Here is a 26683-nt window from a genome sequence, read left to right as displayed (position 1 = left end):
ATAGGATTGGATCAGTTTTGCAGATTTGTGTCTGGTGATCTGAGGAACCCTTTTGAAGATCACTATATAAAATAACAATCTTAGTTATGTTCCTACCACCTTTTTTGAAGGCCTATATCATCATTGTTTTGGGCTCTTTGCTATTGTTATCTATTTGTCTCTTTTGTTTCTTGTTTTTCTAGTAATTTGTTTTGTTTTTCTCTGTAATGCAGAAAGGATAGATATACATGCCTAAAACTTCTCCTAAACAGTTTACGAGAATCGGTATAGTATTATGTGTGATGAAATGAACAGCTACTTTGAAGAAAAACAGACATTATGGTATCCATTGCTAACTTCCCATTGTCATGCTGTGAAATCTAGTAATGCTTTTATTCTTTGCTCAGAGTAGTTTTAGCCTGTTTTGTGTTGTTTAATTTCAACATACATGAAGGTATGGCCAGCTATTTTGAAGAGAACAAGAGACATTATGGTAGCCATTGTTGACTTTCCTATTGTCTGGTTTTGAAGGACTGTAATGTCTTTATTACTCTGTTTTGATCAGTTTTATACTATTTTGTGTTGTATGAATTCATTGTGTGTGAAGATATAGGCAACTATTCAGAAGAAAACAAAGAGACATTATGGGAGCCACTGTTATCTTCTGTTGTCTTACTTTGAAATCCCGTGTCACTTACATTGTTTTCTTCTGATCTGCTTTGTTGTATTTTGTTTTATCCTCTTTAAAATAAAAAAGTGGTCATCTCAATAACAAATTAGATTCCCATGGCTTAAATGAAGTTGGCACTAAAACCTCCCAACAGCAAGCCTTTTCCTCCTGTCAGGAATGGAACAATTACCCAGAGACTAAGTACCTTCCCAAAAGGACAGAGTCAATGCCCAGTCAAGAGAAGCTAACGAAAACCAGAACCGAAGTAATTTAAGTCCATTTTGATCAACATGTATGACGCAGGCCTGTGCAACTTAGCTAAAATTTAGTGAGAACAAGCCTCAAAATGAAGAAAATAAAAATGAAATAAAAGGGGTAGGGATGTAGCTTGGTATGAAGATCTTGGGTTCAATCTTTAGTACCACAAGCAACAACAACAACAAAAGCCAAAATAAAACAAAACAAACTCCCCAAACAACAGCAACAGCAACACCAATAATAAAATGCAAACCTGCAATTTCTCAACAAAGTAGAAGTATCTATCCATACTTTGGTTAAATGGTACACATGGTACAAAAGGATAAACTGAGACGGAATTCTCATTGGATGATTACATTTCATAGCTTAATACTTTGCTGGATACTTTAATAGAACATACTGTATGCAAAGTAAAAACAGTAAAACCAGAGACTGTGGATGGTAACTCACACCAACACGGGGTGAGAAGAGGGATTGGGATGACTTATGGGTACCTGATTCATTCAGCTGGCTCCAGAGGCTCTAAAGAGAGAATTAATAATCTTTTTCCTCACTTTGAGTATGAAGCTTGCTCACTTGCAGAAACCTGAGACTAAATTCTTCATGTGAAAGGAAGATTTAGTGAAGGGGCTGGAAAAATCTCATCTGGGGTGAGAGACAAAGAACCATGGCCAGTTTCCAACAAATGATGGCCCATTTCCAATTGAAAGGGTTTCAAAACCCTCAGGGTCCATGGTAGAGACACTGGATTTTAAGAGCTGCTTGTTTTCTGAAATTGTTGAGAAAATAGATCATTAGGAGTTCACATTTTTGTCCGTCACTGTAGAAACACATCAAAGCTGTATGACCACAACTAGTTCCCCACATTGATCATAATTAAGTCTTTTAAATATGATACTTTAACCCTGAACCAGTTACTAAAAACTACTTTAGCAAAGGCTGCACTAGCAGCTGTAATCATCTGGAGCCAAAATGAGGGGTTTGAAGCTCTGTGATAATAATAGTTCATTCTGTGCTCAAAATGACAGAGTCAGGATCCTGATGAAATTTATTAGAGCCTGTCACGCTGCTTATTAATGTCATTGGCTGGATGTCAGCACTTCTGGCTCTCCTACTGTTAACAACGAAGGATCAATTTAAAACTTTTGCACTGCAAACAACTGTTGTCTAAGAGGATCAAAGAACTCTCTCTACCTTCAGGAGGGAGCGGACAGATACACACAAAAGAAGAACTTTTCCCCATTTGAATAATTTTCCATTTTGTGATTTTAGATTTTCTTTAAAGGATTTGTTTTCTATTTAGTTTATGCTCTGAATATCTCCACTATTACAAAATCTGCACATGAGTGTTCTCTCTCTTTTTTTTTTTTTTGTCTTTCTCATTTTTATCGGTACCAGGGATCGAACGCTCGACTGCCTGCTTGCAAGGCAGGCGCTTATGCCGCTGAGCTAAATCCCCAGCCCCTATTCTCCTCTTTTTAATGTTTTGTGGCTGGTACAGTCTGTTATGAAGATAGCCAAATAGAGTCTAAACAGGTGCTATTTAAGGTGTGGTAAATGTATAGGAATCAGTTTGCAAACTGCTTCCAATTTGCAATGAGATAAATACAGAAACTTTTATACTAGTTCAACAGAACGAATGACTAACTGCTAAGTAGAAACAAGTCTGTGCTTGTATTAGGTATTGTCTTAATTTTTCTAATAACTTGTCTTCTTACTCTACTTATAAAGCACGTGTTTAAAATGTCATGACCTGCTAGAATGACAATAAAGATAATAAAGATAAACCACAACAGAAGAAAGGATAGCTCTTTACAGTTACAGTGTCTATTGGTACTGGATAGTTTTTCTATCCTTTCGTTCTCCTCTGAATTGTAGATGTCCTGGTACAGAAATAAAACAAGAAAGATTCTGATCCTAAGTCTTCTTGCTCATGTTTCAAAATTTAGACAAGAGGTTTTATGGTTGACTCTCTTTGGTTTAGTTTCTGTTGTTAGCACTTCCACATTCCAAGCCCCAATTTTTATTTTTAGGCTTTGTTTTAGAGAAAGTATGCTTTTCCATTTTTCTAATCCCTCCATCTTTCCCAGAAAGTGGTCACCTGCCATGTACCACACTGGAATGCCACAGGAGCTGGATGACTTTCATTTGTATATCCACTTATGGTTTAAAAACACACTGACATTCATTCATACAAACTCTCCCCGGCCCTTTTTGTGGACATAAGAATGTAGGCCAAGTCCTGTTTTACAAGCTAGGAATTTTAAAATGAATCACACAGGATCCTGTCCCTTAGGAGCTCCCTGCCTGGCTGAAAAGATGAGTGTAAATACGAAGTCCCACGCAGTATTCTGACCCATGACTGATAAATTCTCAGTACAGAAGGAGCACGGGGAAAAGAGGAAGTGATCCATTCCAGGGAGCATAGACAGGTTTCATGGAGGAGGCTGGGGAGGAGCTGCTTCTTCAAGGATGAGTAGGAGTTTGAATATAGAGTAAAGAGGAAACAGACCAAACATCCAAGAAGAAGGAAGAGAAAGCAAAGGCTTAGGGCGAGGAAAAGTCAGGAAACTGAAAGGAGCTGAGATGGGCCAATTTTGGGAGCTGGGTCAGGATGGAGAGGACGGGGTATGTGTGGCCAACCGGAGGCCCTGGAGTAGGGCTGGGATGATGGGCAGACTGTGGAGACCTTTTGCCACTCTGCAGGCGATAGCAGTCCCAGAAGGATGTAATGAGATCACAGATCATTCCAGCATCAGTACAGAAAACAGAGAGGAAATAGAGTCATGGCTCTCTGTACAGAGACCCTAGGGAACAGCATGCTGAGTACCACTGGCTCAGAATGCCAGTCAGCTGCCCAAATCCCACTAGCCCTCTTTGTCTTCGTATTCCTAGGAGAGCTAAAGATAAAAGTGTTATTAGTCTGGGATAAAGACAACACATCAGTCTTGGACACATTAAGGTTAGGGTACCAGAAGGAGACCCCAGGAGGGGTTATAGGACAGGATGGGGAAGATTTTGCTTGGGGAGCGCTGAGGGAACTGACGGACTCTTTTTGTGAGTGTGTCCTATAAAGCAAGGAAGAAACTTGGGGTTAAATTCCCATCTTAAATTCAGGCCCCAGGATCATCCCAGCACCTGGCTACTACAGAGTAGCTTCCGAGGTCTCACAGTCAGCAGGTCCTGACCAATGGAAGGGACCTCCAGGGATATATAAGGGAAAACCCAGACTCACCCTTGAAAGAGAGGGTTCAAATGTACACATTATATACTGCTAACATGTACTATTCATAAATAAATATATTTTAAAATGTGCAGAGGATTTAGCAATGCACATTCAGAGCCATTAGACCTTCAGCACTGCAGAATGTATAGCCCACCATGATGTAAGATAATACCCTGGAATAAGGACAGGGCTGGAGACTTTGTAGGCCTCTGAGGGCCTTAAAATACAGAGCTCACCACAAGCTTCCCTCTCATTGCTTCCAAAACAGTCTCAGGAAACACAAAGAAAAATGGATTCTTAAACTCAATGACTAGAGTGAGCTGCAGGCTGATTTGGAAGAGAAGCACAGATCAGAACACAATTTGAGATGGCTGCAAAGAGAGGAGACCGAGAGGGCAGTGAATGGGAGGGACGCATATCCAGGAAGGATGATCTGAGTGATCATTCATCCCACTTGTCATCTGTCCATCCACCCACTTACTCATCCATCGATCCACTCATTCATCCATCCCTCTGTCCATCTGGGCATCCACTCATGAATAGATTATAGATATAAGAAGGTTATAGACATAGGAAGAGTGGGGAATGAGCAGGCCTAGAATTGCAAGAGGACAGCAGCTAGCCATAATCAGCCTTGAAAATGACAGACCATCGTAAGAGCTGAGGTGAAGAAACAAAATATGAGGACAGAATTCTCTCTCCCTGGGAACCTGGAAAAGGAGGCCTGTCTGCTGGTGTAGGGCCAGAAGTGGCCACACTGACAGTGGTTAAACTTCACTGTAGAAAGCAAACTTCCAACAAGTCAGAGTACAGAAGGAAAGCATCCCCTTCTCAAAGACTCTCTCTCTTTCTAAGTCACTCTCCAGAGGAGGTTAACTCTTATTAATAGAGTAGTACTCACACTTTTTAGATGTGTCCTAAGCCCTACCTTAGAGCCACAGGCAGCTGCGGTCATGGATTGATAAGGTATTAGGTCTCATTTCAAATTACCCTAATTTGTCACATAGAGGCTGATGGTTTTGACAATAGATAGAAGGCTGTCAACTGTTTTCAGGAAAGAATTATAAAAATCGGAGTGATTTCAGTCTCATGTGCCTCCTGTACTACTTTGAATACATGAAACTTCAGTTAAAAATCTCAGGAATGGCCTTCTTGTTAAGCTGTGACAAATGATACTTGTGCCTGATCACTCCCCTATTGTTTTCCTGCTCCCTGAAAGTGGGGGGGCTCCCAGAGGCTCCCAGCATGGAGGAGATGGGGAGGGCCAGACCTGCACTGGGAAGGATTTGGCAGCACTGTGCCCAGAGAGAGAAGCTTGGGGTGGGGGACAGGGATTTTGTTAAGAACAGAAATGTTAAGTCAAAGAGACATTTATCTGGGCTTGAAAGGAGTTGGGAATATTTTTTTGGTTTTTCCCCAAACCTTTAAGCAGAAAATATGTATAAATTGGGAGAGTAAAGCAACCTGACATACACATAAGACTTTAGTGAACAGGATTAGCATTAATATATTAACAAGTTCCTAATGCACTGGATGCCTATCTTTTCCTACATTTGTGATGGCCCTTGTAGAAATCAGTCATCTTCACTGATTTCTTACCGATATGTATACATGCAATAAAATTTGAGGAATGCTATCACAACAGAAAAGAAGTTTAGGACAACGTAAGCCTCCAATTAATATCATATAGTTCCCTTGGTTATAATTAAGAATTAGAAAATTTCTTACAAGAATCTTTATTATAACAGAGCAGAAAAACCTAATTTTCTTTTTTGTTTTCAATGTGTATTTTAAAACTGTCTATGTTCGAGTTACATTGGCAATATTCTCAACATGCAAAGGTTTTGGGCTCTTCTTTCTTTTTTCGTAGTATAAAAGTTGAAACTAGAACTTTCACACTGAGCTACAACCCCAGCTTATTATCATTATTATTGCTATAATTATTATATTGAGTCAGGGTCTCACTAACTTGATAAATTGCCCAGACTGGGCTTGAACTTGTGATCTTTCTGCTTCAGCATTCTAGAATGCTGGTGTTATAGGAGTGTGCTACAAACTATAAAACTACAAACTACAAAATCTCTTCCTAAAATTAGACAGGCGGACACTCAGTCATGGAGAAATCCCACTGCACAGTGAAGTATACTTAAATACTCCTTTGTAATCCACCATTCCTTTTTAAAAAATTGGCACTTATTATGGGATTTATTTTTTGAGCCAGGGTTTCATTATATGCAGTAATTCAGGCTGGTCTTGAACTTCCTACGTAGCCCAAGCTAGGCTTGTGATCTTCCTGCCTCAGCTTCTCTGTGCTGGGATTAGAGATGTGCATCGCCATGCCTGGCTCTCATTCCTCTTTCTCTGTACTGTTTAATATTGTCACCATTGTTTCAGGCTACTGAAAAAAGACAGAAGCATTTCTGGGATAATCTACTTAATATACTTAAATGTAACATATTTTGAAATATTGACAATAGGCAAGCAGAATGTTCACCAGAATTACCGGGAGCAATGCATGGGCCCAGGCTCCAGTGGGCACCAACTAGACAGGTGTTATATTCCCAGGGACACGGCCTTGGACCAGACTCCTGCATGATGCCCGCATAGCACAGGCCAGACCAGAATCGACTCTCTCACTGGGCGCCAACCAAATTCATGGGACAGTTCTCCAAAACACCAGGAGATTCACAGCAACTGACCAGAAAGGACCATTTGATCTGACCCCATGATAAAGAAGTCTCCTCTGTCATAAGAATCTGTTTTTTGGTGTATTTCTGGTTTTCGCAGCCCCTTCCTATTTAAAGCCAACTTTGCTTGGCTCCTGGGAACACTCATTCTATAGAAGGGAACACTCATTTTATAGAAGGGGATGTCACAGTAACCTAGAGATGCAAATAAAGCCAACTAGAGCCTCAAAATATTTGTTACTATTCTATCTTTTGACACAGGAAAGTAAGGGAAGGTGATAAATTGCTCTCCTGAGAATCATCTTTCCCCTTTTCTCCCGCTCTCTTTTCAAGCTTCCTCCTCATCTGATTCACTTTACATGGTGTTTTATTTTTTAATTGCTTTTTTATTTTCCCAGTGAGGGAGCAGACAGATGGAGCCAGATGTGGGCACGGTCCTGATGGGAGAATGTGCTGACATCCACAGAGGAGGCAGATAGCAGTGCCTCGGTGCAGCTTTAAGGCCCTCGGAATAAAAACTCGACTCATCTTACTTATCATCTGCTAGTATAATTTGAAACCTAGTAATCAAGGAAAATTAAAGAAAGCCTAAAGGCATTTTTCTGTGGTGGAAAATATAAAAGATCAGTAACTCGCCATGCATTATTAGATAATAATCCCTCCTCACTTACCTCCTCTTCACTGCCATTTATTACCATCATTATTATTCTTACATTTATTGCTGGGTCCTCAGCTCTCTGCTTTATATGCATGGTCTCATTTAATCAAAACCACATTCTAGGAGTGATTCCGCTATCAGTTTCTTTTTACTGGAAGCTTAGAAAGTTCCTATCACTCTTCCGAGATCATTCACAGAATGTATGACTTGAGTCACATTCAAACCTAGATCTGCTAGCTAGACGCGGGACTCTGGGATGCCATGGTTATAGGCCAAAACTTTTATATCTTAACACAGTTTTTTTAAACAGGGGAGGTTTGTTGCCAGTGTATTTTCAGGACCAAATACTGTTTTTAAAAGGGGTAGGCAGGCACCTACCAACCATGATCGATCACATTTATCAGGCACCTACCAGCTGGCAGGACCAGCCCAGGTCATATGTGAATGAACATCAGTCCCACTCACATGCTCAACTCGTTGCCTTCAAATTTTTATAAATACACACGTCAAGGGTGCTTTTCATCTGCTGAGCATATCAACCATTAGGCTGTCAAAGCTGGCTCACGTCTTGCTGTCCTGTTCACTCAGACTCTCCTTCCTTCTTGCTTATGCCTGGCTCTGTACTCCTCCCAGTCTTTCCACTGCTCCTGCCGATCATAGCATGTTGGTTGCCTGGTCTTTCTTATAGACATGACTTTCTCTATCCACGTAGAAGATGAAAGCTTAAAAATATGGTGAATGTTTAAACTTTTTAAAGAATTTATGACATTGCTATGAATCCCCCTCAAAACCCTCCCTCCTGCTTTGCACACATTATCCCAGGACTCTTGTCGCTTTCTGAAGCCATTCCACATCTTCTCTCATGAGTGTCTTTAAGTTGTGTTGTCATAACTATCCTGCATTGATGAAAAACACTTGTCTGTCATGTCTTTTTGACTTTGTAGAAAAGCCAGCAGTTATATTTCGCCAGATCTGTAAGGTGATGGGGAAAACACTGTATTTTACCAGCTGCCTTTCCACTGGGTGGCTGTAGCATTCACTGCATTTGGGATCACACTTCGTGAAGACACTCGGGAAAGAGGATGTTCAGAAGTGCTTCAGAAAGTGGCAAGGATGATGGTAATCTTTGTCTGAAGTGAAAGGGAGCATTCTGAAGGGGATTAATAGCCAAGTGTTTACTATAATAACTTTTTAAACACTTAATCATTTTCCATCTGTTCTCATCACCCTGTAGCTCTCCCATGGAACATGCTCTTACCTCAAAGAGTCCTGAGGAATAATCATAAATAAATCATTTTAGCCTTTTAGGACTCTGTTATTTCTAAGTACCAAAAAATTGTCACATGATGGGAACGTGTAAAGCAGAGTGGTTTGCATTTGCAGAATTAGGATTTGCTGTGACATAAACAGCTGTCTGGAGGGAAGAGAAGCTCTGAAGGCCTGGCACTATCACAGGGAACCAGTGAGGTGATAAGTGGAAATGCAGGTTTAGGACCTGCATGGAAAAGCATCCCATCATCTGGCCAAGGGCCTGGCGGGTGCCTCACCTCTTCACAAGGAGGCCATATACCTAGTAAGCTTTAGTCACAGTCTGGGTACTGCAGGTAGGCCGGGATTTTTCAGGATCCTCTGATTTCCTTTGCAAGCTCTGTGCATCGCTTTGGTCACTGGTAGCTTAAAAGCCTTCTTCCCTAGACATCAAAATGGCTATTGACTCCTTCAGCAAAAACATTTCCTAATTACAAATCAAATCATGACTCTCAGTTTACCTAAAGACTCCTGATTATGGAAAACGAGACATTTTGAAATAAGGATACAAAACAATGGCCCATTCTAGCAGATAGAGCTTATTCACGTACACACCCACCTTAGTAGGTACACATCACCTACTAAGTAGGCTTAAAAAATATGTATAACAACTATATAATTTATTAATAAATTAGAACAACTTCTCATCTGTTTTATGGAGATCAGGAAAGTAATACCAATAATTCTTATAGCCAAGGATCTGGATATAATAGGTACTCAAACAGTGATCATTTGATGAGTAAAAAATAAGACTCTGAAGACAAAAACCTTGTTGTATTTGTGCCAGATTTCCTGAACTCCAACCCTAAAGCAAAAATAGTTTTGATCCGCCAAAAATCTTATGGGCTATCTGGGTAAAATTAACTAGAAGGAGGAAAAAGCTGGAAAGCTTTAGCTCAGCTTCCCATCTACTGAGTCACACAAATTGATAATGACCTCAGAGTCAAGCTATTCTACTTGAAAACTGCAATGCAATGAGATTGTATACAGTGAAATAAAGAATCTCCACAAGGATAGATCTCTTCAAGGGTGGTTTTTAAGTGGACATGAATGTGATTATACTCTGACAGCATTAGGTAATCTGCTGCTAGATATGGAAATGTGTAGGCTAAACTAGTCCAATCACTGTACCAAAAACAGTGAAGACCCCTGAGGACATACCTGATTGCTTCTCTGGCTACACTGCTGTTGATCTCATCACAGTAAATCTCAACCAGAAGTTATGGATTACTGCAGAAATAGTCCTGGGCTTGATGATCTGTAGATGGCAGGTAGAGGGGCTGAGCAGATGGTTTGGGAATGTGTGTGGGTCTTTCCTCAGTGATACAGGTGGACCAAAATGATGTGACATCCCTAAAGAGTGCTTGGCCAGGGGCTACATTAAAAGATTTTCTCTGTCATATTGTCATGAAGGCCTCAATTTATGTCCCAGGGGTGAAATGTGTGATTTGGGAAAACTGTTTTTAATCCTCTTTAAATCTAAAACATCTAAAAAATATCTAAACATGTCAATGGCCATCATGTTACTCAGAGACAGTAGGGCAGAGATACAGAGATAGAGACAGAGAGACAAAGAGAAAGCAACAGCAAATATGCTCCTAGGACAAATGAGTTCATAAGTGAGTTCTCAAGAGATTACATGAATTTCTACAGCAGCAATTTTGTGATCTGGACAGAAGTTGTACCAGTCAGTTTTGTTGCTGGAATAAAATACTCAACCCCTGCAATTTAAGTTTATTTTGACTCACAATTCCAGAGGGTTCCGTCCATGACCAGAAGGCACCAAGGAAGAAATGGCATGATTAAAGCGCATAGCAGAGAAAAGTTGCTCAACCCATAGTGGCCAGGAAACAGAGAAGACACACAGAAAGGAAAAGTCGCTTCCAAACAAGTCTTGGCACCTAACAGCATATTCAGCTATAAATTCATAGGAGGATTAATCCACTGGTAAGCATAGTTCCTCTGTGATCCTATCATCTTCTTACCCTTGGGCACAAGACATTTGGGGAACATTTTAGCTCTCGATTACAACAGAAGAGTATTGCATGCCTTTTCTTATAATAGATTCAGTTGGTATTTGCTATAAATGTGCTGTTCCAGGAGAGCAGATTTATGTGAAGGCATATTATGGCACTGAGGATAGTTCACCAGGTTCACCACAGAAAGCCTTGGATGCACATCACAGGATGATGAAAATGCACATCAGGGAGCCTGGGTCTGAGACCCAGACCCATAGTGGGTTGTTCACTTTGCTGAGACTCCAGTGTTCAAGCTCTTGAACAGGAGTAATACGATGCCCATATCTTTTTCTTTCCAGGATCTGAACACCTCAGTCCATTCCAGGTACCTGGTGCAAGGGGTCAGCACACAGTGGTGGCAGTAGCTACGCTCTGAGTCCCATATTCCTCCTTAAGTAGAGCTGCAAGGCAGACCAGATTGGATCTTCTTCTGGTTTACTAGCAAATGACCTCTCTCTGCACCCTGACAATAAGCTCTCTCTCCTCCTTTCTTTGCTGTGAGCAGTTTGTTACCAGCCATTAGTAGTGGGAGAGGATTTGAAGATTGTCAGGAGAGACATGTACGAAAAGGCCTCTCTAGTCACCCACCATGTCCAAGACCCCGGTCTTGCTGCTGTGACACTTGTCCCTCCCAGCTGTATCTCTACTGTAACAGACTCTCCCCATCGCCATGCCTCTGCCAGTCTCACGTTCATCTCCCTCTGCACAGACATCCTAGCCAATCCCTGTGGTGCTGGTCTTATCCCTCCAATCTTCAACTGATTTCTACAACTCAGATTTGATGGCCGGCTGACTGCGGAGACCTTCTGTAGCCTTCAGCAAAAGGGAGGGTGCTCAAAGTCTCTGGCCTCTGGCTATCTTTCTGGGCTCCTCTTTTACTCCTTGTTCCTTTTGGTCTCTTTACCATTACCGACAATTTCCCCTGCCAGGAGTGCCCCACCTGCTGGCCCACTTGGTTAACTCATCCTGCAAGATCCTTCCCAGACCCTCTGATCCTTGCTACCCTGTCTCTGTCCCCTCAGCACGACCACGAAAGCCCCAGTTCATCATCACACACAGCTACAGAATCTCTGTAGTTCTCCTCTCCCACCTCAGGTGAGCAGTGAGGAGTCACACTGTAGCTTTGCAGCCCTAGATGTTAGTAGGATGAATTCCTGCAAACACATCTGTCTGTCACCAGGCAAAGCAGAGCCTGACGGCCAGAGTTAAATTAGGCCCTCAGCCTCTCTTTTCCTGGCAGGAGCTCTATAGAATCTTAACCCAGCTCAACATTCCTCTTGCCTTCCCTTCTGCAGGGACAGCATTTTTTTTTTTTTAAACTATACCACCTCTTGAAGATGACAAAGGTCCTTAAACTATGCACCTAGTTTTTTTTAAACCTCTCTCTCTACCCAGGAACCCCTGCCTCTGCACAAGAAAAGAAAGGCTTCTCTAATCAAAAGTAGATTAACTCTCACCCTTCTCTGGGTGAATTTGCATTTGTAACACCATTGTCCAGACCATAAACTGGCCCAGGGTGAGTGATTTATCCTGGCTTTGAGGAGAACAGGACAAAAGCAGCAGTTAGTGCAGCGTTATACATTACATTGAATGTGGGCCAGGGGGCAAGTGGCCGCCCCTTGTCACTCCAGCACTTTCTGAAAGGTTAACAGGGGTGACCATTCTAAAATGGAAGGAATCCTTGTAGCATTTCTTATTGATGCAGAAGGAAAAAAGATCTCTATTTCCCAAAGGAAATATTTTATAGTTTTAAAGGAATTGCCCTCCGGCCTCCATACACACGCACATGTGCACACGCCCCCTACCCTTAAGTGGGTGCCTATGTGGACAGTCCTATAGGCCGCATGGGGGGTGGGGTGGGAGAGAGTGTTTTTTTTTTTTGGATAGGGAATAGAACTCAGGACCTCATACGGTGTGATTTTGTCACATAAAATAGCTGACTTAGGCTGCTGCTGCCTCATCTGCTTTCTGGCTAGGTTTCCCTACATTTGTTTAATAAAACAAAGAATCTTAACAGAACCAGAAATCAGTTTGGTGCTGGAGAGAGATGCCTACAAGTTCTCATCAGCCTGTGTTGTTTTATTAACACTGCTCCCCTTACAGAGTAAGAAAGATTCTTGCTTTTCATAAAATATCACCTCGCTTTTGTTCAGGGATCCCTTGCTGTGCAAGAATTCCCCCTAATAGTCAAAGTTAATTACAATTAACGACACAGGCTACACTGTGGACATATGCCAAGTGACATAAATCAAATGCAAAAGGATAAAGACTCTGGATCTACAGAGGGGCTGGGATATGTGGATTTCACAGGAGAGGTAGATGGGGGCTGGGAAGCGGGGAGTGGGAAGTTACTGTTGTGGGCACACAGTGTCTCCAGGGAGAATGTTTATTGTGACACAACATGGGACAGTGCTGAATGCTACTGAATCGTGGTTACAAGGATATATATTTTATCACAATTCAAAAAAAAAAAGTCTAACAGGTTAATTACAATTAAATTCTCACTTTACTTACGAAGCCCAGGCATCCAACAATCTATTTTAGATTGTGGAACTAATATCATGTGAAAATTGCTTGATCTGTCAGTCCATGGGAAGGGGCTGTAATTTGCTGTTAAGATTCAGCTGCGTAGCTGGGGCGCTTCTGACCATTCTAATGGACTTCCATTAATGAGTCTCTAAAGGAGGAGAAGCTCTTTCCTCTGGCTCCTTGTTGCTGTCCCATCCTCCTCCTCATGCCTCCTGTATTTGCTGGAGGCTAGGAAATCACTTAAGCTTATTTTAAACAAGGAGGGTAAATAGGCTCTCAGTGTGGGCTGGGGCTTCTGCTTGGGTAAAAACACAGGGTTGACTGTTTGTTGTTTGAAAAATCTATTTTGGCTGCTCAAAGGACCTACTTATTTCCTGGTTGCATTCTTGAGAGCTGAGGCTGGTGGGGATGTGATCGCCAGTCATCTGTAGATTGAGGCTTTCTGAATTAGTTCCATTTACAGAAGCAGAAGCTGAGGTCAAACTGGCTGTTAGTCCACGGACACACAGTTGACTGTCGGCATGGGGCTGGCATCCAGATTAGAGCTTGGTCCATTAAATGAACCCTAGTTTTTTGTTTTGTTTTGTTTTTAGAAGGACTTGAATTGAACCTGTAGGTATTCTACCATTGAGATACATCCCCAATCCTTTCTTAAACTTTTTGAGACAGGGTGTTGCTAATTCACTAAGCTATGGCAAACTTGCAATCCTCCTGCCTCAGCCTTTTGAGTAGCTGAAATTACAGGTGTGTGTCACTATGCTGTGTTGAATCAAATCCAGTTTGATTCAGCTCAAATCAAAGTTCTGAATGAAATAATTCAATCCACTATTGTATCTTATTATATTAGAAATGAATCCCAACTATATACAGGCAAACTAAACACTACAACAAACTATAACATATCCTTTTAAAATTATAAAATCAACAGTTTTTCTGAATATCACCCCAGCATAGATTAGCAGGCATGATATTATATTTTTGCAAGTTACTAGAGATCATTGACTTTGTCCAAATAATACCAGCCACACTCTGGGTACAGCAGCTAAGGGGCAGGGCCAGAGAAGGTCCCCAGTTGAAGTATAACAGCAGCCTCTGCCTTAGAAAGATCTCTAGGTTTCCCTTGCTCCTCCTAACCAGATTTCTCAAGTGATAGCTTTTAATTGCTCAAATAATGGCCCCTTTGAACCTGTTTATGAGAGCTTAGTCTCCGAGATTGAGATCTAGTTGATGACCAGTTAATGGAGTGTATCTCATAAGGGATCATTATGATGTCTTATTAATTCCCAGTTTTGAAGTTTAGCTTTTCTCCTACTGGACTTTCTTACCCAAAGTACACTTTGAAAACTCTAAACAGTTTTGAATATAAGTTTATGTATTCCTTCATCATACTCTTGGCTTTATTCTGTGTTGCATAAGATCTGAAACTTGGGAGGCAGCTCTTCCTTCAGGATAGAGTTGGCAGAAGGTTCCCTGAGTATACCCTGGGGTGTTAATGCCCACACATGGCAAATCCCAGAAGAAGCTGGTCTTGCAGGAGAGTGGGAGGTGATAGGTCACCCTCAAAAACTACCAATGCTAGAACTAGAGGGAAAGGGCAAATTCTGGATTGCTAGTTAAGACTCACTGAAGAAGTCACCAAGGAAATGACCCTGATTATTCCTGTGTCCCACCACCATGTGTTCTGGTTTTATATGAGCTATGTGGTGAGTAGACAACAAGTTCTCCCCCTGATAAATGCCAATTTTATCTTTGTCAATGGCTGAGATACAGAAAACCTGGCAAGAAAGTAATATGATTCTAAAAAATTGCATTCATACATTTTCATGAAGACTCACCTAACTGAGTATGTAACAGGTTAGCACTCCATAAAATGCTTCTAATTTTTCCCAGTTGTTACTAAGTGGAATGGATGGGAGGCAGAATACTTCCTAGGATACATCCTGGCACTGCCAATATATAGCTGTGGAGTCTGGGGCCTCGGCAGACCAATATTAGCTGCTGAGGGTTCACAATGGTTCACGTATTTGCTAAGTGTATTCCAGGCATTAGCTAATGTAAAGCTGCACAATGTCCCAGGACAGTGATGGCGAACCTTTTAGTGCTTCTGATGACAATAAACAGTCTGCTCAGCATAGGTGTCATAGGTTTGCTACCATTGTCCTAGAAGGTTCTCAATATCTCCCCTAGTTTAAGATGAAAACACCAGAGCTTATAGATGTTGAGAAATTGTTCAAGATCAAAGAACATTCAAGAACTAGGATTTGCTTCCAATCAGAGAAATCACTAGGGTTTCCATTTTCTCATGTGTAAAAATAATAGCAAATAATTGCTGCAAATATTAACAGCTGAGTATTCAGCAAATATTTATAGGTAGTCTTTTAAGTGTCACTGTAGTACTGAGTGCTAGGAATTTAAAACACATGAAATTTTATAAAATGTAGAACATTATATAGAACCTTTGTTGCTCTTTTAAAATCAATTAAGTTAGGCTTAACTGAGCTATTTCCATTTCAAAAATCTAGAGTGATTCTGCTAAATCCAAAAGGCCAATTACAAGCAATTCAAGTGCATATCAACAGATGAAGAAATGAACAAAATGTCATATGCACACCCAAGGGAATATTAGCCTTCAAGAGGAAGGAGATTTGACATCATGGATGAACCCTGAAAGTGAAATCAGCTGGTCACAACAGGACAGATACTATATGATCCCATGTAAAGGAGGCACAGTCAAATGCATAGTGACAAAAAGTAGACTGGAAGTTTCCTGAGGCTGTGGGAGGTGGAGTGCAGAATTATTGTTTTTTTTTTTTTTTTTTTTTTTTTTTTTTTTTATCGGTACCGGGGATTGAACTCACGACCGCCTGCTTGCAAGGCAGGTGCTTATGCTGCTGAGCTAAATCCCCAGCCCCAGAATTATTGTTTAAGGGTAGGAGTTATAGTTTGCAAGGATAAAGAGTCCTGGAGATGGGTAGCGGCAATGGTTGTGTAACAATGTGAATGGACTTCATGCTCCTGAACTGCATACTTAACAATATCAAAATCGTCTTATTTGTGTATATTTTACCACCTGAAAATGACTTTTAAAAAGTCTATGCAAAATGTAAAGCAGAATAATGTCATTTCCTTTAAGTAGCAAAACAATTTTGGTAGTAAGAGGAGAAACTGAAAACATGAATGACCACAAAACAGTCAAATTACATGGCTGGTAAGTCATGCATCTGCTGCGGCTGCCTCTTCCTTCTCAGGGTGTCCTGCAACAGGCGTGTGTGGACATTCACTCTGTCTTAGGCTTATTCTACGGTCCAGGCCAATTCTCTTCCAGGGCAAATATCACCTTTTCTTTGGAAGACATTTCTGGCCATGGGAAAGTTCTCCCTACAGTAGGGTGGTTTGTTTAGAAGATAATTTCTTCGATTCTATAATTTCCTACCCACTCAGTATAATTGAACATTCAAGATGGCACACACTCAAAAAGCAGCATGATTCTATCCCAACGGAAAGGACCTGTTTTAGCAAATCTTTAATAGAATTTTGCCCAAGGCGGTCTTTGAAATATATTAAAGGCTCTTTAGCAGACCAATAATAACAGCTACTCAATCACTTGAGCTAACTGAAGTTTGTGAAATGTCTTCTCATAAAGTCAAATGTTGCCTTAAAGCTAATAGGGACATGTTGGTTGCAGACATTTTAAATGCACACAAAATGTCCACCCCCAGTTGCGTCTGTGAAAAGAGCAGAATTCCGTCAGTATTCTACCTTGTCTCATTATGCTTTTTGTCCTTTCCTTTAAAACACTGTCAACTGAATCTTCAAGTATAGGTGGAAAAATATTCTAATTTTAATGTCAGAAAAAGAGATATATCAGGTTAAAAAAATGCAAGGAATATTTAATTTTTAAAAATATATTACAGTAAAAGACACAGTGTTATCAATCTTCCTCAAAATAGTCTCCCTTGCTTCAAACACTCTGGAAGCCTTCTTGAGCATCGTCTTCTTGCAGCTGCCTCGATGTTCTAAAGTGACTCAAAATGTTTACGTTTTGTGGTCATTTTGACTCTGGGAAAGAGCCAGAAATCACAGGTGCCAGTTTCGGTGCATAAAGTAGATAAGAACACACTGCGGTGTTTTTAGAAGCATGCCTTTCCATTGCATGGCACTCAGCAGCAGTATTCATAGGATTTTTGATCACAGCTTGTAAGGACACGCATGAAAGAGGATTTCCTGAGCTGCTTCAGAAGGTGCCAAGAAAAATGGGATAAACGTACTCGAAGAAAGTGGAAGCATTGTGAGGGGGATTAATGGCAATGTATCTTTTAAATTTTTAAAAATTGAAACATTGTATATTTTGTCATTCCTTGTATTAAGTTTCATAGTTATACCAAGAGTTTACTAGGCACCCTCTCCAAGTCTTCTCTTTCCTCTTAGCCAGTATTAACATTTTCTTCTCTGTCCTTTCTTTGTTTTTTATTTCTTATTTCTCATTCTTTTTTCTCATTTCTTTTTATTCTCATACACAGAGTGGTGGTTGTGAGAACCTTGTGGCGTCTATAAGTGACTTCAGGTCGTCTTCGAGGTGAAGCATCATATTTCCTTTGGTAGGTAAGCATTTCTTAACCATTCAACACACGTAAAAATAAGGTCTATGTTTTTGTTATGTGTCACTGATGGGATGCATGACTCCTCTGCTCAGCATCCGATTTTCCCATAGGTCCTACTTTCCCCCGAGAGATTTTTCAGAGTGAGTGAACATATACATACACATACATAATATACATGTCAAATTACAGAAGAGCCCATTGTAGGTAACCCAGCACCTTCCCTCTTATCATCTGTATCCTTTTTCTCCCTTTCTTTTTCTTTTTCTCCCTTTCTCTCTCCTCTCCTCTCCTCTCCTCTCCTCTCCTCTCCTCTCTAGGTTTAGACATCTGACATAGGAGTAAGGACAATACCTGTCTATGATCTGTTTTCAGCTCACACATTCCCACAGCCAGGACGAGTAGGGAAGACGTCCTACCAAGCCTGATTCAGGGCCCTACACATGCATGGACATACTTACACCTATTCCAACAATTCGTCTCAGCTCTAAGTTACAAGAAGCAGGATCATCAGGAACTCAGCAGCAACCTTTCCACCACCTGAGATTTAGTATTTCTTAGAAGACAATGAAGAAAATCATTGCATCCGTAATTATTATACCAATTGGTGATCATTATGTTACTGCCACCAAGTTCTTGGTAATTTGAAAACCATATCCTGGTAAAAGTTAACAATGTAAGTGGGCTATTTTATAAATTGTAAACTTATATCCTAAAATATCATCTCCAAAAAGATGCAAGTGGACTTCAGTTTCTTCCAGAAATGCATCTAAATGATATGAGCTGATTTGAAGGGCACAAGGCTTAACAATGCACTAAAACAATTTACTTTTTATGTGCCTATACTTCTCATTTTAGTTTCTCAGGTTCCTATTCTGAGTTTAAAAGGATTGGTGAATAAAGAGGAAGAAACTCCATTTTCTTACCAGTTTTATCAGTGTGGCAAGAACCTTGCAGCTTCCTGGCACAGCTGCATGACGCATTGGATGGCAGATAGAGACAGACCATTTCCTCCTGCTCACACCTTTCCAGAATCTGGCCATTACAATCAGAATCTCCACCCCAATCTCCGCTACACACAGCAGCCATCTGCTTGCCTGAAATACTGACTTATGGTGTTAAATAATCCCAAAGAACCTACCAGGTCAAATGGGTAGGAATGAGTACAAAACAAAAGAGAGGTTGGTAATTCAAAATGAGGGTGAAAGAGGAGAGAAAATGGGGTGATAGAGACATTCCAGAATGGGGGGAGGGACAGTAGGAAGATACATTGGTCTGAATCTGCTTCAAGTACTGCATAAAGAAGTTATTTTAAACTGTCTATGGGGTTTTTTAGTAGAGGGAGTAACTGTAACTTTAGCAAGAAAGCAACATGAAAATCAATCCTTGTCTCTTACACCCCTCCCTTCCTTGCCCCCCCCCACCCCTATTCATTACTTCTATTTTGCTTTAGCAGGATGACACAATGGTGTAGGTTTTAGAGTGAGAGCACCTCAGTTATATATAATGCATGGCAGAGACTGCTAATGGCTCACAAAAATGTTTCTTACCTTCTTTGGGTGCACAAATACATCTCCTGGTCTTCCTAGATTTGGCATGGCTATGGCATGTGTGTCACTTGTATGTCTGCCAAAACCTCTCCCATGATCTCCATATCTTTTTGCTCTTTAGCAATGAAACAGTCAAGATCTCTGCTACTTTGGAAGCCACATGCTGAAGATGGTAGCAAGTCATCAGTGTGGGTCCCAGAATGACTGCATGGAGGAATGCTGAACCCATCGACCTGGACACTCTTAGGACTGTTTTAGGTGAAGCGGGAGACTTTTGTTAAGTAACTCGATTCTTTTTTTTTTTTTTTTGGTCTTTTCCCTTTTTATCGGTACTGGGGATCGAACTCACAACTGCCTGCTTGCAAAGCAGGCGCTTATGCCGCTGAGCTAAATCCCCAGCCCAGTAACTCGATTCTTGAAGTCTACTAGTTACTGCACCTTAGCCTACCTTTATTAATACACTACGCATTCAAAATCTTTAGAGCAGTATTTTTCAACCAGGGTATCTGGTAATATCTAGAGACATTTTTGGTTGTTAAAAGTGGGGAGGATGATGATTCTGTTAGCACTTGCTGGGTAGAGGCCAGGTGTGCTGCCAAACATCCTACAATGTACTTGACTATTCCCCACAACCAAGAACGACCTGGTCCTAAAACACTGAACGTCCTGTTAGCACCTAAGAGGTTTATGAGACAATGTAGACTAATGGTAAAGGAGTTGTCTTTGGAGTGAGAGCTAGGTTCCAGTTCCAGCTTTACCGCTAACCATCTGGGAGATCTGGGATAAGTCAACTATCTTCTCTGCTGTTAATAGTCTCTAAAATAGGAACTATACCATTGCCCACGTCACAGGGTTGTAGGGTTATCAGTGCCTGATACATGGTAAGTATTCAAATATCAGTTGCTACTAATGTTACATTTAGTGATTGTTTTTGTTAAGGTTATGTCTCAGAAGTGTTAGCTCTATAGAGTGTCTGCAGCTGTTGGTTTCCACTGAGGTGATAGAAATTGTTGTAAATGTTAGGAATTTCACGACATTCACTGCTTACACCATGCTCCCATAAGAATCTGATCAATACATGCATTTTATATGATTTTTCTAAGTTTTGACTCAAGTTCTAGCTCCAAGGCTTGGAGGAAATAATCTAAACTGGTATTAGCCATAGTCCACATGAACTGCAAACAGCCAACAGCTGTTTTAGTTTAGTAACTCTGCAAACTTCAACTTGTTGTGTTTCTACTAAATGCTGCCCACTTGGTACTATTTTCTTTAGTCATTAGAAATCAACGTGAAAATATTTATAGAATGATCAAAATGGGAAAACCTATTAGGAATGCAAAGACATGAAAAACCAGTCCACTTTCTTCCTCCCACAGGAGGTGTCAGAATACTCAAAGGTGTCAGAAGAGAGGAACACTCAAAATCACTCGGTGTGGTCACTTTCTAAGTTTGTGCTACTGTTTTTGAGTGGCAAGAGAGTGTATGTGAGGGAAGGTGTCATGATAATAATGATAACAATAACAGTACTGAAGAGGTAGAAAATGAACAGTCAATGTGGGGTTCTAAGTACAGTGATTAGATGCATTATTTAAAGAATAATTTATTCATGAACAAAGACTGTTAGGTTTGCTTCTCAATTATCCTAGATCTCAAATAATTTTAAGACAGTTCTAGTTCACTCATTATGATAGATTGTGGAGGATAAAATAAAGAGATACAGCCACATAAAAGTACTCAATTGCCATGTAAAAGAAAAAGCATATTAAGTTGTGCCAAGCACTACAGTACACATTCTTTATTAAGTACACCCACATAACAAGCCTTCATTGAAAACATTCTCTGCCAAGTTTTATACTCTAGCATGGCATGCATTTTTGCCCTCAGCATTCAAAAAACTTTAGTCTAAATGAACCTTTTTAGAAGGGTTAGCATAGTACATGCTATTTAAACTGCTGGGAGGGTATCAAGTAAGGATATCTGCAAAGAAAAGTCTGTGACAATCCCTCTGGCCAACAGCCTTCTCCTGGGTGCGGACCTTTTCTTCCTCTGTGCCAGGCATCATGGCAGGTCCTGGGAAAGTCCCTGCAATGCTGCCTCGTGGCTATGGGAAAAGTGGCCCAGACATACATGCAAATGCACACACACATGCACGCCCTTTTCCATACCAAACAGTTCTGTCTCCCACAGGACTGCTGGGAAGAGGACCTTGAGAGATGGGCCCCAGGACTAAGGCAAACTCACATTCTGTTTGGTCCTGGCTTCAAACATCATACAAGGCCCTATGCTGAGCCTCAAGCAGAGCTTGAGTGAACCTGCTGCACAAACTTCTCAGGCCTCGGGGTGGGTGTCTTTCCTCCACTGTGCACAAGTTCCAGAGGTCCTGCTAAGACAGACGTCCTTCCAACTAACTCACGCCATCAGCACCCAGAGCAGCCTTGTCAATAAGCAGTGGGTGAACAACCTTTCATGGGTTCTAAGTTACTCAATGTGTAGAAAGGATCCTTCTCTCTTCCCCCTGCCCTGCTGCTGTCCATATAATCACCCAAAAAATGAAGAGTGCCCATGGACTCACAGTCACAAAGGCTGGTGAGTGGAGGTCGCCATCTGAGTTTTGCTCAGCAACTGCTTTTGAATAATGTTCAATGCTTGTAGCAAACACAGGCTGAAGCTTTGGCTTTTTATATTTTGGACATTAAGGCTATAACACTTCTTAGCTTTTAACACACTTTATGGGTATTTGAAAAGTATCTTAGGTATCTGGCATATGAAAGAAAATGCACATTTTATACTTTTTACTTTATCCACTTTTTCCCCCATACTAAATACACGTATCTTCACTGTACCAAAAGGATTATTTTATTTAATATCTTGGAGTTAAAAAAGGCCATTTTATAGTGAGAATGTAACTTCCAATTATATGGCATTATGTAACATTAGGATCTACTTAAAAACTGTACTGAAAGGGTGAAACGGGCCATGAACTCTATCTGAGGCCTGATCTTATGAGGCTCTCAAAGGCTCTTTTACAGATCATTTAGAAAGATTAAAGAAACCCACTCTGCCAGGGAAGTCCTTGCTCAGTCAGTCGAAGGTCCCATTAAACATGAAAGAGACCCTTCTTTTCTACTTCCCAACGATAGAGTTCCATCTTGCCACGAACTGTAGCACTGGCCATTTTACTTTCAAGTCACTTTCACGTTTATCACCTCATTTTATCTGTGACTGTTCCTAAGAGCCACATATAGAGATGGAAATAACAGCCTCATTGTTCCCTCGGGCATGGTGACAGTCAATATCTTACTTCTCTTTCTTTCTCTCAAATGTCAAGTGCACAAAATCAATACTGAGGATATTGGCCCAAGGAGCAGAGAAGGGAACAGATTAGCCAAGGCAGGTGGGATAGGCATCCAGAGATAAGAGTCTGGGGAGGAATGCCAGGAACGAAGGGAGTAGAAATAAGAACAGCGGCATTTTTAGCTAAATTTCCAGAGAGCATTCACTTTTGAATCCCTTAGTGGCAAGTGAATGAAAAATGTGTATATTCTGGATTATTTTAATACAGTGTCTCTACACATGGGCCAGAAGCCATGCAATTTTCTTTGCATGTGCAAACAACATTTGGGATCCTACTATTCAACTAAAGTGAGACAATTTCTTCCCAGAAATAAGCTATGCTGATATTGGGGATCATGTGTAATCATTGTTTATGTGAGAGTCATCTAAATCAGTGTGTGCATCAATGATCTTTCACAAATGTGTCATTGCTTACAAATCCTAAAAACGAAACCTAAACCTGATCTGTGAAGATCGTGTGTCTATATGGCATTTAAACAAAACACACCACTTATGGGGAAGATAATTAAATTGGGAATAACTACTGATTGCTATTAGTAATAGCAGAGAGTCAGTAAAGTAGAGTACAGAGAAACGGAAACTATGATACCACATAAGTGCCAATGCCTTTTCATTGTCTCCCCCAATGAACTCTTTTTTCCCCCTTCTGGAAATAAATTTTGCTTAGAAAGAGCTAACCAAAGAAAATCTTTTGCATATGATAAGAAATTGTTAGAGTAGACTGTTCACAAGTAGCCCCCTTTCCAATTTAAAATTCTTCATCTGAGCCAGGTACAGTGCCACACACCTCTAAACATAGTACCTTGGTAGGCTAAGGCAGGAAATCACGGGTGTGAGTCCAGCCTGGGTAACTTAGTGAGAGACTATCTCAAAAAAAGGGAGTGCGAGGGCGTGAGAGCCTGGGGACATAGCTCAGTATTATGGTGTCCCTAAGGTTTGATCCTTAGTACTGCAAAAAAGAAAGAAAAAGAAAAAATTGTATTTGAGAAAATAAAGGATTTTAGGGAAGCCAGCTATCAAATTATAAAACTAAGTTAATAACAGATCAAAGAAAACAAACTGTAAAAGAAATTGACTAAATACATCCATATAAAACAATCTGTGTTGGGTAGACTTGGCACCAGGTATGAAAATAATTGGTGATTTCATGGGAAAAAAAAAACCCTATCTCCTCAAACATTTTTTAATTCTCTTATGGTAAAAACATTCAAAACCCTTCCTTCTAGCTTCTTAACATGCACAGTACACAACCATTACCTAGAGTCAGAGTCTGAGGCTTCCTAGGTAGTGGTAATGAATGATGCAGTGCCCTTGTGACGTGGGAACAAAGCACAGCCGTGTCCTCGTGGGGAGGGGACTGGGTGTCCCCTCCACCTTCCAGACTCTTCCCCAAGAGCCTGTCTCTCCACACCATCCTCCATCTCTGTCTCCTTATTTATGTTCAACCTCAGATTTTCAGTGAGTTCATTAAAAATAATCCAATTTCATTCAAAATCATACCAGAATTACTCATTAAAATCTTTTTCCTAATTAAAATTCTGTTGTTAGTGAGTTTGGTTAACCTGACTGTTTTTGGAAAGACATTAGGTAAAACAGTGTCTCACTCTCAACCAGCAAATCCAGAAGGGCCTGGTGATGATTACATTTTTAATTTATCATCCACTTATCATGTGCCAGGCACAATTCTATGAAATTTCGTGTTAATCCAACTCTAAGAACTCTATGCAGGTATTAGTTGTTAGTCCTATCTTACAGGTGATAAAATGTGGCATAAGATTTGCTAGAACTTGAAGGAACATGTGTTCCTCTATAGTGACCATAGCTGCTTTTGAGCTGCCATTGCGTATCTGAGCACTAGGGACCAGGACTGTGAGGCCCATCAGGCCTAAACTCTTTACTGTCTGGTCCTCTGGAGAAAACCTCACCAATGCTCTGTGCAAGGCATGCATATAGAAAATTTATGGATACAGAAAAAAAGCCAAGAGCATTGGGATAGTTCCAAGTAAAACTTATACTGAAATGCTTTTAGGAAAATAATTCTGTCTTTATTGGTTTTTTTTCAACAGTATCTTATTTCTTCTTAGCCAAGGTTTACTAACCAACCTCAGAAAAAAGAGTCTTGTAGGCTGGGAGGAGAACGAAGAAGCCAATCCATGTTCTTCTGTGAGCCAGTGGCAGCCATGGGCGGCAGGAGGAGAACCAAGAAGCCAACCTGCACCCTCCTGTGAGCCAGCATGTGGATGGCAGACAAGAAGGGTACTGCCCAGCTCCACCCTGTAAGCAACTGGCTGATTTAGAGGAACACACGCTGAGATGATAGCAGCTGAAGTAAAAAAACAACTTAATGCTTGTATTGTTTGGTTGATTTTGCAGGCCAGAAGCAGGTAGTCTGAGCATCTATTCAGAGGATAACAATATGCAATACAGCAAGAATGAGAGATTTTCTTCTATCTTGCTTTTGAAATCCAATACTGTTCTGTTTGTTTTATTTCCTTTAAAATAAAAAAATTACTTAAAAAAAGACAGAAAAAAAAAAGAAAGAAAAAAGTCTCTATGGTTATACCTGTTCAGTAACTAAATGTTTCTTTCTTAGTAAGCTGAGTTTTGATTAGGTGGAAAATTTCTAAGAAAGTAAGAGGGGGGGGGAGTATAAACTACAGAAATCTTTAATGACCACAGGTTTCTTGATGGATTATAAAATTTTTGGCTGTTTCACAGGTATTTCTTTTCAAGGACAATGACATCATTGTTGAAATTTTTAAAAAATTGGTCTACTTTATTCTATATTTGGTACCACATATTGTTTTGGTTGAGCAGCAATTGACTTTTCTATTTTTACTGGGAAATTATGACATAATTATTTTTAGGAGACAGTGTCTGGTTCTATTGTCTATGAAACTCCACACACGATCATAACAATAAGTTTTTTTTACTTTTCTCTAAACTTCTAACAGTGGATGTATTTGGTACAGAATGGGCTCATCAGTAAACATTTTGCTATATTCTGAAACACATTTTAGAGTAAAAGCCTAAAATAGGTAATAGATATCAACAAATGAAATAATTTGGTATCCTACTAGACAGCAGAATAAGTATGGCTTAGTAATAGAAAAATTTTCCCTGGAAATATTAACATGCATAACTGTAAATAAAAAATGAGTTAATATTTGAGTTCTACTGGTCATTCTTGCTTTATCCCCAAGACCTACCTACAAATCAAAGTCAAAGAGTAACAATTTCCAGAGTGTGTGATCTGGTACATGAGATGAGCTCAATTCATGAAGAATAATTTATGCAAGTAATTTGTAATTATAATAATCATGTAAATTTTTATGTAAAAGCATTTACTTTAAAAGTGTAAGAAAGAAAACATTCAAGACAAGATAAAACTGGCAGTTTTTCTTCCATTCATCACTCGCTTCTCCCAGAGCCAACCAGGGAAGAGCCTGGCACATAATACAAGCTTTGGGCTCGGCTGTGCATTAGAATCACCTGGAGATCTGTGATGAGCCCACTGCTCAGGCCACACCCCAGGCCAATGATTCAGGTATCAGCAGTTCTCGAAACTCCCAGAGGGAATGTGGAGTTGTGATTAATGTTAGAACAGCTGATGGGTTTAGTCAGTTACACCTGATGCCTCCCCATTCACTAGGAGGCTGGGAGTCCTATGCCATCCTTGCCTGTTCCAACACCTGTAGGTCACTGAGAGTCGTGGTGTAGGATTTATTAACACAAGATACTGGCACACCTGAAATAGCATCAAACTTATTTGTGAAACATGATTAAGTTGTGAATGCATATATTACATGGTGTTAATCCAGTGAGTGCGGGCGTATGGTTTCTCTTAT

General features: G+C 40.4%; 1 protein-coding gene and 1 long non-coding RNA gene across 11 annotated transcripts in view; one reads left to right on the top strand and one right to left on the bottom strand.

The window, feature by feature from the left end:
- The window catches only part of Plekhg1 (pleckstrin homology and RhoGEF domain containing G1), a 209499-nt gene that overhangs the window by 52225 nt on the left and 130591 nt on the right, over positions 1 to 26683 (bottom strand). The gene's annotated exons all lie outside the window — the stretch shown is intronic.
- LOC134472072 (uncharacterized) lies at positions 17446 to 26006 on the top strand. 3 transcript variants are annotated; one of them, XR_010041895.1, is made up of 4 exons: positions 17452 to 17574; positions 17854 to 17931; positions 19603 to 19739; positions 24902 to 26006. It is a non-coding gene; the product is annotated as an uncharacterized LOC134472072 (long non-coding RNA). The 3 variants fall into 3 exon arrangements; XR_010041893.1 differs by having other exon boundaries at positions 17446 to 17931; XR_010041894.1 differs by having other exon boundaries at positions 17452 to 17931; positions 24920 to 26006.

The sequence above is a fragment of the Cavia porcellus genome, unplaced genomic scaffold (assembly GCF_034190915.1).
Source record: "Cavia porcellus strain 051 isolate PalLab524CR breed Dunkin Hartley unplaced genomic scaffold, mCavPor4.1 scaffold_22, whole genome shotgun sequence".
NCBI lineage: Eukaryota > Metazoa > Chordata > Mammalia > Rodentia > Caviidae > Cavia > Cavia porcellus.
Note: the sequence above shows the minus strand (reverse complement) of the source record. Positions and strands in the feature narration are given on the sequence as shown.